Source organism: Loxodonta africana, chromosome 24 (genome assembly GCF_030014295.1).
Source record: "Loxodonta africana isolate mLoxAfr1 chromosome 24, mLoxAfr1.hap2, whole genome shotgun sequence".
NCBI lineage: Eukaryota > Metazoa > Chordata > Mammalia > Proboscidea > Elephantidae > Loxodonta > Loxodonta africana.
In genome coordinates, this window is record NC_087365.1 from 5201972 (window position 1) to 5215674 (window position 13703).

Sequence of the window (13703 nt, forward strand, 5' to 3'; positions counted from 1 at the left end):
CTTAAAAGCTAGCAGGTGGGCATCTAAGATGCATCAACTGGTCTCAGCCCACCTGGAGCAAAGGAGAATGAAGAATATCAAAGACACAAGGAAAATATGAGCCCAAGAGAAAGAAAGGGCGTCATAAACCAGAGACTCCATCAGCCTGAGACCAGAAGGACTAGATAGTGCCCAGCTACCACCAATGACTGCCCTGACACAGAACACAACAAAGAATCCCTGAGGGAGCAGGAGAAAAGTGGGATGCAGACCTCAAATTCTAGTAAAAAGACCAGACTTAATGGTCTGATTGAGACTGGAGAGACCCCAGAGGTTATGGTCACCGGACTCTGTTAGTCAAAACTAAAAGCATTCCCGATGCCAACTCTTCAGATAAAGATTAGACTGTACTATAAGACAAAATGATACTGGTGAGGAGTATGCGTCTTAGCTCAAGTAGACACATGAAATCATGTGGGCAGCTCCTGTCTGGAGGTGCATTGAGAAGGCAGAGGGGGCAGGAGTGGGTTGAATGAACACAGGAAATACAGGGTGAAGAGAAGGAGTGTGCTGTCACATTGTAAGGAAAGCAACTAGGGTCACATAACAATGTGCGCATAAGTTTTTGTATGAGAAACTGGCAAATTGTAAACTTTCACTTAGAGCACAATAAAAAACCAAAGTATATCGAGGCGGAGCCAAGATGGCGGACTAGGCAGACGCTACCTCGGATCCCTCTTACAACAAAGACACAGAAAAACAAGTGAATCGATCACATACATAACAATCTACGAACCCTGAACAACAAACACAGATTTAGAGACGGAGAACGAACTAATACGGGGAAGCAGCGATTGTTTCCAGAGCCTGGAGCCAGCATACCAGTCAGGTACGGCACAAGCACAGAGAGCTGCTCCACCCTCCTGAACTAACCCCGGGAGGGGGACCAGCTGGTTCCACGGGCGGCGTGGGACGCAGCCGGTAGGAGAAGTCCCCGGGAGGCAACGACTGGTATTGGAGCAGAAAGAGCAACGTCCGAGCCGGGGAACCGTCCTGCAGGGATTTGGACTGGACGCAGGTACGGCATAAACACGGAGAGTTGCTCCACCCCCCTGAACTAACCCCGGGAAGGGGCCCAGCCGGATCGCGTGGGTGGTGTGGGACACAGCCGGTAGGAGAAGTCCCCGGGAGGCAGCGACTGGTATTGGAGCGGGGAGAACAGCGTCCCAGCTGGGACACTCGGTCATGGCACGGGGAGCTGCTCCACCCATCTGAACTAACTCCGGGAGGAGGCCCAACTGGTTCTCGGAGGCGGCACGGCCACGTGGCTGGAGGGATGAGAAGTCCCCGGGAGGCAGCGACTGATTTTGGAGTCGAGAGTGCACCGTCCCAGTAGGGGAGCCTTGACGCTGGGCGTGGGGCTGGAAGCGGAGGATCTGACTGTGACTCCAGCGGGCCAGACCCCCCGGGGGCAATCTCCACACAGCCAGCACACATAGGCGACGCGCCCGCGGGAATCTCAGATATAATAGTCATTACAAGCAAGACAAGCAACTCTGGCTATATTCTGAGGTGCTACTCTCCTATCTCTCTGTTCCCTCCCCCACCCTCCCCAGGCGGCTTCATTAACATCTGAATAGCCTGAGCCAGAGGGAGAACTCTGATAGGGATCTGACTGCATTTTTTTTTAGCGGATTTTCTGGAAAAACTAGTTTCCCAGTGATGGCGCGGAGACAACAATCCATATCAAACCACTTAAAGAAGCGGACCATGACAGCTTCTCCAACCCCCCGAACAAAAGAATCAAAATCTTTCCCAAATGAAGATACAATCTTGGAATTATCAGGTACAGAATATAAAAAACTAATTTACAGAATGCTTAATGATATCACAAATGAAATTAGGATAACTGCAGAAAAAGCCAAGGAACACACTGATAAAACTGTTGAAGAACTCAAAAAGATTATTCAAGAACATACTGGAAAAATTAATAAGTTGCAAGAATCCATAGAGAGACAACATGTAGAAATCCAAAAGATTAACAATAAAATAACAGAATTAGACAATGCACTAGGAAGTCAGAGGAGCAGACTCGAGCAATTAGGATGCAGACTGGGACATCTGGAGGACCAGGGAATCAACACCAACATAGCTGAAAAAACATCAGATAAAAGAATTTAAAAAAATGAAGAAACCCTAAGAATTATGTGGGACTCTATCAAGAAGGATAACCTGCGGGTTATTGGAGTCCCAGAACAGGGAGGGGGGACAGAAAACACAGAGAAAATAGTTGAAGAACTCCTGACAGAAAACTTCCCTGACATCATGAAAGACGAAAGGATATCTATCCAAGACGCTCATCGAACCCCATTTAAGATTGATCCAAAAAGAAAAACACCAAGACATATTATCATCAAATTCACCAAAACCAAAGATAAACAGAAAATTTTAAAAGCAGCCAGGGAGAAAAGAAAGGTTTCCTTCAAGGGAGAATCAATAAGAATATGTTCTGACTACTCAGCAGAAACCATGCAGGCAAGAAGGGAATGGGACGACATATACAGAACACTGAAGGAGAAAAACTGCCAGCCAAGGATCATATATCCAGCAAAACTCTCTCTGAAATATGAAGGCGAAATTAAGATATTTACAGACAAACACAAGTTTAGAGAATTTGCAAAAACCAAACCAAAGCTACAAGAAATACTAAAGGATATTGTTTGGTCAGAGAACCAATAATATCAGATATCAGCACAACACAAGGTCACAAAACAGAACGTCCTGATATCAACTCAAATAGGGAAATCACAAAAACAAACAAATTAAGATTAATTAATAAAAAAAAATGAATACACATAACAGGGAATCATGGAAGGCAATAGGTAAAAGATCACAATAATCAAAAAGAGGGACTAAATACAGGAGACATTGAACTGCCATATGGAGAGTGATACAAGGCGATATAGAACAATACAAGTTAGGTTTTTACTTAGAAAAATAGGGGTAAATAATAAGGTAACCACAAAAAGGTATAACAACTCTATAACTCAAGATAAAAACCAAGAAAAACGTAAGGACTCAACTAACATAAAGTCAAGCACTATGAAAATGAGGATCTCACAATTTACTAAGAAAAACGCCTCAGCACAAAAAAGTATGTGGAAAAATGAAATTGTCAACAACACACATAAAAAGGCATCAAAATGACAGCACTAAAAACTTATTTATCTATAATTACCCTGAATGTAAATGGACTAAATGCACCAATAAAGAGACAGAGAGTCACAGACTGGATAAAGAAACACGATCCATCTATATGCTGCCTACAAGAGACACACCATAGACTTAGAGACACAAACAAACTAAAACTCAAAGGATGGAAAAAAGTATATCAAGCAAACAATAAGCAAAAAAGAAGAGGAGTAGCAATATTAATTTCTGACAAAATAGACTTTAGACTTAAATCCACCACAAAGGATAAAGAAGGACACTATAGAATGATAAAAGGGACAATTGATCAGGAAGACATAACCATATTAAATATTTATGCACCCAATGACAGGGCTGCAAGATACATAAATCAAATTTTAACAGAATTGAAAAGCGAGATAGATACCTCCACAATTATAGTAGGAGACTTCAACACACCACTTTCGGAGAAGGACAGGACATCCAGTAAGAAGCTCAACAGAGACACGGAAGATGTAATTACAGCAATCAACCAACTTGACCTCATTGACTTATAAAGAACTCTCCACCCAACTGCTGCAAAATATACTTTTTTTTCTAGCGCACATGGAACATTCTCTAGAATAGATCACATATTAGGTCATAAAACAAACCTTTGCAGAGTCCAAAACATCGAAATATTACAAAGCATCTTCTCAGACCACAAGGCAATAAAACTAGAGATCAATAACAGAAAAACTAGGGAAAAGAAATCAAATACTTGGAAAATGAACAATACCCTCCTGAAAAAAGACTGGGTTATAAAAGACATCAAGGAGGGAATAAAGAAATTCATAGAAAGCAACGAGAATGAAAATACTTCCTATCAAAACCTCTGGGACACAGCAAAAGCAGTGCTCAGAGGTCAATTTATATCAATAAATGCACACATACAAAAAGAAGAAAGAGCCAAAATCAGAGAACTGTTCCTACAACTTGAAAAAATAGAAAGTGAGCAACAAAAGAATCCATCAGGCACCAGAAGCAAACAAATAATAAAAATTAGAGCTGAACTAAATGAATTAGAGAACAGAAAAACAAATGAAAGAATTAACAAAGCCAAAAGCTGGTTCTCTGAAAAAATTAACAAAATTGATAAACCATTGGCTAGACTGACTAAAGAAATACAGGAAAGGAAACAAATAACCCGAATAAGAAATGAGAAGGACCACATCACAACAGAACCAAATGAAATTAAAAGAATCGTTTCAGATTATTATGAAAAATTGTACTCTAACAAATTTGAAAACCTAGAAGAAATGGATGAATTCCTGGAAAAACACGACCTACCTAAACTAACACATTCAGAAGTAGAACAACTAAATAGGCCCATAACAAAAAAAGAGATTGAAACGGTAATCAAAAAACTCCCAACAAAAAAAAGCCCTGGCCCGGACGGCTTCACTGCAGAGTTCTACCAAACTTTCAGAGAAGAGTTAACACCACTACTACTAAAGGTATTCCAAAGCATAGAAAATGACGGAATACTACCCAACTCATTCTATGAAGCCACCATCTCCCTGATACCAAAACCAGGTAAAGACATTACAAAAAAAGAAAATTATAGACCTATATCCCTCATGAACATTGATGCAAAAATCCTCAACAAAATTCTAGCCAATAGAATCCAACAACACATCAAAAAAATAATTCACCCTGATCAAGTGGGATTTATACCAGGTATGCAAGGCTGGTTTAATATCAGAAAAACCATTAATGTAATCCATCACATAAATAAAACAAAAGACAAAAACCACATGATCTTATCAATTGATGCAGAAAAGGCATTTGACAAAGTCCAACACCCATTCATGATAAAAACTCTTACCAAAATAGGAATTGAAGGAAAATTCCTCAACATAATAAAGGGCATCTATGCAAAGCCAACAGCCAATATCACTCTAAATGGAGAGAACCTGAAAGCATTTCCCTTGAGAACGGGAACCAGACAAGGATGCCCTTTATCACCGCTCTTATTCAACATTGTGCTAGAAGTCCTAGCCAGGGCAATTAGGCTAGACAAAGAAATAAAAGGTATCCGGATTGGCAAGGAAGAAGTAAAGTTATCACTATTTGCAGATGACATGATTATATACACAGAAAACCCTAAGGAATCCTCCAGAAAACTACTGAAACTAATAGAAGAGTTTGGCAGAGTCTCAGGTTATAAAATAAACATACAAAAATCACTTGGATTCCTCTACATCAACAAAAAGAACACCGAAGAGGAAATAACCAAATCAATACCATTCACAGTAGCCCCCAAGAAGATAAGATACTTAGGAATAAATCTTACCAAGGATGTAAAAGACCTATACAAAGAAAACTACAAAGCTCTGCTACAAGAAATTCAAAAGGACATACTTAAGTGGAAAAACATACCCTGCTCATGGATAGGAAGACTTAACATAGTAAAAATGTCTATTCTACCAAAAGCCATCTATACATTTAACGCACTTCCGATCCAAATTCCAATGTCATATTTTAAGGGGATAGAGAAACAAATCAGCAATTTCATATGGAAGGGAAAGAAGCCCCGGATAAGCAAAGCACTACTGAAAAAGAAGAAGAAAGTGGGAGGCCTCACTTTACCTGACTTCAGAACCTACTATACAGCCACAGTAGTCAAAACAGCCTGGTATTGGTACAACAACAGACACATAGACCAATGGAACAGAATTGAGAACCCAGACATAGATCCATCCACGTATGAGCAGCTGATATTTGACAAAGGACCAGTGTCAATTAACTGGGGAAAAGATAGTCTTTTTAACAAATGGTGCTGGCATAACTGGATATCCATTTGCAAAAAAATGAAACAGGACCCATACCTCACACCATGCACAAAAACTAACTCCAAGTGGATCAAAGACCTAAACATAAAGACTAAAACGATAAAGATCATGGAAGAAAAAATTGGGACAACCCTAGGAGCCCTAATACAAGGTATAAACAGAATACAAAACATTACCAAAAATGATGGAGAGAAACCCGATAACTGGGAGCTCCTAAAAATCAAACACCTATGCTCATCTAAAGACTTCTCCAAAAGAGTAAAAAGACCACCTACAGACTGGGAAAGAATTTTCAGCTATGACATCTCCGACCAATGCCTGATCTCTAAAATCTACATGATTCTGTCAAAACTCAACCACAAAAAGACAAACAACCCAATCAAGAAGTGGGCAAAGGATATGAACACACATTTCACTAAAGAAGATATTCAGGCAGCCAACAGATACATGAGAAAATGCTCTCGATCATTAGCCATTAGAGAAATGCAAATTAAAACTACGATGAGATTCCATCTCACACCAGCAAGGCTGGCATTAATCCAAAAAACACAAAATAATAAATGTTGGAGAGGCTGCGGAAAGATTGGAACTCTTATACACTGCTGGTGGGAATGTAAAATGGTACAACCACTTTGGAAATCCATCTGGCGTTATCTTAAACAGTTAGAAATAGAACTACCATACAACCCAGAAATCCCACTCCTAGGAATATACCCTAGAGATACAAGAGCCTTCATACAAACAGATATATGCACACCCATGTTTATTGCAGCTCTGTTTACAATAGCAAAAAGTTGGAAGCAACCAAGGTGTCCATCTACAGATGAATGGGTAAATAAATTGTGGTATATTCGCACAATGGAATACTACGCATCGATAAAGAACAGTGACGAATCTGTGAAACATTTCATAACATGGAAGAACCTGGAAGGCATTATGCTGAGCGAAATGAGTCAGAGGCAAAAGGACAAATATTGTATAAGACCACTATTATAAGATCTTGAGAAATAGTAAACCTGAGAAGAACACATACTTTTGTGGTTACGAGGGGGGGAGGGAGGGAGGGTGGGAGAGGGTTTTTTATTGATTAATCAGTAGATAAGAACTGCTTTAGGTGAAGGGAAAGACAACACTCAATACATGGAAGGTCAGCTCAATTGGACTGGACCAAAAGCAAAGAAGTTTCCAGGATAAAATGAATGCTTCAAAGGTCAGTGGAGCAAGTGCGGGGGTCTGGGGAACATGGTTTGCGGGGACTTCTAAGTCAATTGGCAAAATAATTCTATTATGAAATCATTCTGCATCCCACTTTGAAATGTGGCGTCTGGGGTCTTAAATGTTAACAAGCGGCCATCTAAGATGCAGCAATTGGTCTCAACCCACCTGGAGCAAAGGAAAATGAACACCAAGGCCACACGACAACTAAGAGCCCAAGAGACAGAAAGGGCCACATGAACCAGAGACCTACATCATCCTGAGACCAGAAGAACTAGTTGGTGCCCGGCCACAATCGATGACTGCCCTGACAGGGAGCACAGCAGAGGACCCCTGAGGGAGCAGGAGATCAGTGGGATGCAGACCCCAAATTCTCATAAAAAGACCAAACTTAATGGTCTGACTGAGACTGGAGGAATCCCGGCGGCCATGCTCCCCAGACCTTCAGTTGACACAGGACAGGAACCATCCCCGAAGACAACTCATCAGAAATGAAAGGGACTGGTTAGCGGGTGGGAGAGAGACGCTGATGAAGAGTGAGCTAATGATATCGGGTGGACACTCGAGATTGTGTTGGCAACTCTTGTCTGGAGGGGGGATGGGAGGATAGAGAGAGAGGGAAGCCGGCAAAATTGTCAAGAAAGGAGAGACCGAAAGGGCTGACTCAAGAGGGGGAGAGCAAGTGGGAGTAGGGAGTGAGATGTATGTAAACTTATATGTGACAGACTGATTGGATTTGTAAACGTTCACTTGAAGCTTAATAAAAGTTATTTAAAAAAAAAAAAAAAAACAAAGTATAACCTTGAGTATATCCTACCTGAATTTGGAGACCATCTCAAAAATAGATTTGGCACATTGAATACTAATGAATAAAAACCAGAGGAGTTGTGGGATGACATCGAGGACACCACACATGAAGAAAGCAAAAGGTCATTAAAAGTACAAGAAAGAAAGAAAAGACCACAATGGATGTCAGAAGAGACTTTGAAACTTACAAATGGAAGAAATGATGAAGTAAAAGCTGAACAAAAGGTTTCAAAGGACAGCACGAGAAGACAAAGTAAAGTATTATAATGAACTGTGCAAAGACCAGGAGTCAGAAAACCAAAAGTGAAGAACACACTTGACATTTCTCAAGCTGATAAAACTGAAGAAAAAATTCAAGCCTCAAGTTGCCGTTTTGAAGGACTCTACAGACAAAATATTGAATGATGCAGGAAGCATCAAAAGATGAAGGAACACACAGAGTCAATGTATCGAAAAGAATTGGTCAACATTCAGCCATTTCGGGAGGTAGCATATGATCAAGAACTGATGGTATGGAAGGAGGAAGATGTCCAAGCTGCACTGAAAGCATTGGAGAAAAACAAGGCTCTAGGAATTGACAATGTTTCAACAAAGGGGTGCCACCCTGGAAGCACTCACTCATCTATGCCAAGAAATTTGGAATCAGCTACCTGGCTAACCAACTGGAAGAGATGCATATTTGTGCCAGTTTCAAAGAAAGGTGATCCAACAGAATGCAGAAATTATCAAATAATATCATGAATAACACACAAATAAAGTTTTGCTGAAGATAATTCAAAAACCATCACAGAAACACATCAACAGGGGACTGCCAGAAATTCAAGCCAGGTTCAGAAGAGGACAAGGAACAAGGTATACCATTTTGATGTCAGATGGTTCTTGGCTGAAAGCAGAGAATGTGAGAAAGATGTTTACCTGTGTCTTATTGACTATGCAAAGGCATTCAACTGTGTGGATCATAACAAAGTATGGATAATTTTGCAAAGAATGGGAAATCCAGAACACTTAATTGTGCTCATGTGGAACCTGTATGTAGACCAACAGGCAGTCATTCCAACAGAACAAAGGGATACTCGGTGTTTTAAAATCAGGAAAGGTGTGCATCAGGGTTGTACCTTTTCACCATACTTATTCAATCTGTATGCTGGGCAAGTAATCCAAGAAGCTGAACTATAAGAAGAACCTGGCATCAGGACTGGATGCGGAAAGTGAAGAGGACTTGAAGCACTTACTGGTGAAGATCGAAATCTACAGCCTTCTCTATGGATTACATCTCAACATAAAGAAAACAAAATTCCTCACAACTGGACCAATAAGTAACATCATGATAAACAGAGAAAATATTGAAGTTGTCAAGGATTTCGTTTTATTTGTATCCACAATCAACCCCCATGGAAGCAGCAGTCAAGAAATCAATGCATTGCATTGGGCAAGTCTGCAACAGAAGCAAAGATGTCTCTTTGAGGACTAAATTGCACGTGACCCAAGCCTTGGTATTTTCAATCACCTTACATGCATGCAAAAGTTGGACAATGAATAAAGAAGAACTGATGCCTTTGAAAGATGGTGTTAGTGAAGAATATTGAATATACCATGGGCTACCAGAAGAATGAACAAATCTGTTTTGGAAAAAGTACAGCCAGTATGGTCCTTAGAAGCAAGGATGGCGAGGCTTCATCTCAAGTACTTTGGACACGTTATCAAGAGGGACCAGTCCCTAGAGAATGATATCATGCGTGGTAAAGTAGAGGGTCAGTGAGAAAGAAAGAAGATTCTTAACAAGTAATGGGCTCAGATATAGCAACAATTGTTATAAAGATGGTACGGGACTGGGTAGTGTTTCATTATCTTGCCCATGTGGTCACAATGAATCAGAACCAACTCAACAGCACCTAACAACATCAAGAAAGGAAGGATTTCGCAGGAATACTGCTGAGATTTGAAGAGAGATTGTTCCATGGTTCTCATGTCTAAGAACGTACTGGTGGTAGGCAACTGGTTGACCAACTTACAAATGAATGTGAGAAAGGAGGAAATTGTCCAGTCATGGTTGAGAGACCTGAATATTTCTCTGTTATGGCCACCACAGCTCTAGGATGCAGATTTATAATATGCTTCACTTTCTGTTTTTTTTCACTTTCCCCAGCAAGACTTCATGGGAAATACAGACATCAGGCTTATTCTGTGTTTATATAACTTTGTGTGAAACCCAAATCATTCTAACAACTTTTGGATAAACCGTCCCAGTGGCTGAATGTAAATCTGGACAATCTGGACCAGAGAGAAGCCTGGAAATGGGCCTGATGCCTCCTGCACTTTCCACTCTGCTGTGGACTACAAGTGGTTTCTTGAAAGCCGCCCTGCTGTTAAATACAGCCATGAAAGCTTGTTTGGTCAGAGCAGGAAGCACACGTAAAGCTTTGAGAATCGTGACAGATATTTTGGTGTGTTGTTCCTTTGGTGTTACACTTAGTGACCTGATTAAGAAAATTCTGTGCAGGCTGTTTTCTGGCAGAATATTGCCTGGGGCAATAGAGAGCAGAGATTTTTGAAAAGGGAACTTTTAATGCTTGAGGGGGTTTGGCAAGACCAAGTCCCAGCAGGAGCCCGTTAGCTTCTGCAAAATGCTTGGAGAGCATACAATATTGCTGGCTCCTGCAGATGTTTATATAGTGCTGGTTTAAGATATAAATACCTCTCCCCTCTCTTCTAAATGGCCCTATGTCATTTTATGAGATGCTACTTGTCATTTCAATCTGCTTCCAGCATTTAAAAGTGAAAAAAATGACATTAAGATTTTGCAGTCATAAAAAATGAAAATAGATATTTGTTGAGCATTTATTACATACCCAACACTGCCTTGTACTTTTTATATCTCATTTAATATTTAATCCACACAAAAACCTTAGGAGATTGGTACGACTATTACCTCCATTTTACAGATAATAAAATTGAATTTAGAGAACTTAACAAGTTGCCCAAGGCTACAGGAAATTATATTGGTGCCCTAAGTTCCCTGCCAATCTAGCTTCAGGACTGGTTCACTTGACTGCTGTTTTGTGTTAAGACAAAAAAAGAAAAAAGTTGCTGTTGAGTCTATTCCAAATCATGGAGACCTCATGTGTGTCCAACTAGAACTGCACTCCATGGAGTTTTTAATAGCTGTGATCTTTCAGAAGCAAATTGCAAGGACTTTCTTTCAAGATGCCTCAGGTGGATTTGAACCACCTGCCTTTCTGTTAGTAGCTGAATGCTTATGCACACCCAGGGACTTCTCTGTTAAAAGAGTACATGTGAAATGTGGAGCGTTTGCCTTTGTGCTCATTCTTCATGAAATGCTCTCATCAAAGTTAGCTGGCTGAGACTGAGAATAAATCCGCACAAGAGCAGGCTACCTCTACAAATATTGGTGATAATCCAGAAAGCCAACCATACAAATATCACTTAGTTGATTAATCAATTAGTCAATAAATCAATAGGGAGCTGGAGCAACAGTGTATGCAAGATTCTAGCAACTGTAGGTGTTAGTGACAATGATATCACAGCCCCATCCTACAAGAAACTTACCACCTAATATTAAGAAATTAATAATACTTTCAGTAAGAAGAAAACCAAAGACACAAGGAAAGTATTGGCCCAAATGACTAAGGGACCACATGAACCAGAGCCTACACCAGCCTGAGCCCAGAAGAACCAGATAGTGCCCCACTACCACCAGGGCGCCTGGTATAGAAAGGAGGAGCATGTTGTCACATTGTGGGGATTGCAACCAATGTCAAACAAAACAATACATGTATAACTTTTTGAATGAGACATTAATTTGAGCTGTAAACTTTCACCTAAGGCACAATAAGAAAAATAGGTTCAATGAGATAATGATATTGTGATTGTTTTTAAAAGACTTTTCGTATCTGGTAGAGGCACATGCCAACATATTTATAGATGAAAACAAACGTCTCAGATTTACTTCAGAATAATCTGGGGGAGGACAGAGACTATTCCCTCCATTGTTATACGTGTTCAAATATTTCCCATAATTAAAAGATATTCAAGGAAACTTACCATCTGATGGGTGGACCTAATAGTTCTCTGAAGAGTAGGTTGATTTGAGGAAAAACAAGTTAATATCTTAAAAATAAAATCAATTCACAAGGGCAGCAAAAAAAAAAAAAAAGATCAGTATCAACAATCTATATGATAAACTGAAAATAATGTCTAATTATTTCTTTTTTGGTTATAGAATCATAATATGGTTTTCCTGTATTTATAAGAAAATCAAATGGCATTGGAGTCTGCACCAAGGAAACTCTGCTCAGGCACCAAGCAAAGTAACCAAAGACCTCAGACCTTCTTTATATTTGGATGACATTTTAATTCCAGAAAGGAGAGGTGGTGTATGAGCCTAATTTGGGCCCAGAAACAGGCAACTGTGGGACCACTCAGGGAGTGGTACAAACTTCTCCCAAAAGGAGGTCTAGGTGGCATCAAAAGCAGAAACAAAAAAAGGAAGAGCTTAGAATTTTCTTACGAACATATTAACCCAAGCTTCTATTTGAGAATACTGAGGCGCTGGGCTGATAGCCCTGGTCAGATGGGAGCTGGACATACACTTTGCACCTCCCCTTTACCAAGAGGTACACACCCATGCAAGGAGGAAGCCAAGGACCTGAGAAAGTCAGACACACCCTCCAGGTGCCCTCTGTAAGGCAGAGGCCAGAACAAGGAGTCAAAATGTAGTCTGAGCTGGCATGGGGAATAAGATAAGTAATGTAAAAATCCAGCAGATAACACCAGGCCAGTTAAGACATGTACAAAATTCTAGAGAGGAAGTGAGGAGGGGGACCAATGCATTCCAGCTTGTGGCCCCAGGGAAGACATTTCTCAAGGGGGAATATTAGAGAGAGGTCTTGAAAAACAAGAAGTCATGTGAAAGTGGAGAAAGGGAGGAGAAGAGTTTTCCAGGCTGGGAGAACTGAATACACAAAGGACCAGAGGGGTGATGGGTTAAGGATGTGTAGTAGACCCTGGTGGGACATCAGAGGTTGGTGCTCTCATCTGCAGGCAATAGGTAGCCACTTAGTGACTGGTATTTCAGGGAGGTGATTCTGGTAGTGAGATGAAGTGGGAGAGGGGGGATGCTGGAACTGAGAGGTCAAATTCTGACGCAGGCTGCAGTAGTGATAGGAAGGGGGAAGAGTTGAGAGGTTTTGATGGATGCAGCTGAGATTCTAGAATGAGGGATTGGCCAATGGGATGGTCCATCGGAGAAGGACTGCGGACTGCAGGTCAAGAATCTAATCCTACTGTCGATTCTCAACAGCCTCCTCCAGTGCACTTCTCTTGGAGGGATGCAGGCTTCTGAATTAAGAGGCTCACAGTTAAGACAATGCCTCTGGAGACCTTCTAGCTCTGGAATCACCAGGTCTCCCATGAGGTATATCTCTTCCCTTTTTGTTGTTGTTGTTGTTAGCTGCCATCAAGTTAGCCCTGACTCATGGTGACCCCATGTACAAGAGATCAGACCACTGTGATTCATAGGGTTTTCACTGGCTGATTTTCAAAAGTACATCACCCAGTCTTCCTAATTTCTCTTAGTCTGGAAACTTCACTGAAACCTTTTCAGCATCATAGCAACATGCAAGCATCCACAGGTGGACAGGTGGTAACTCTGTATATTGG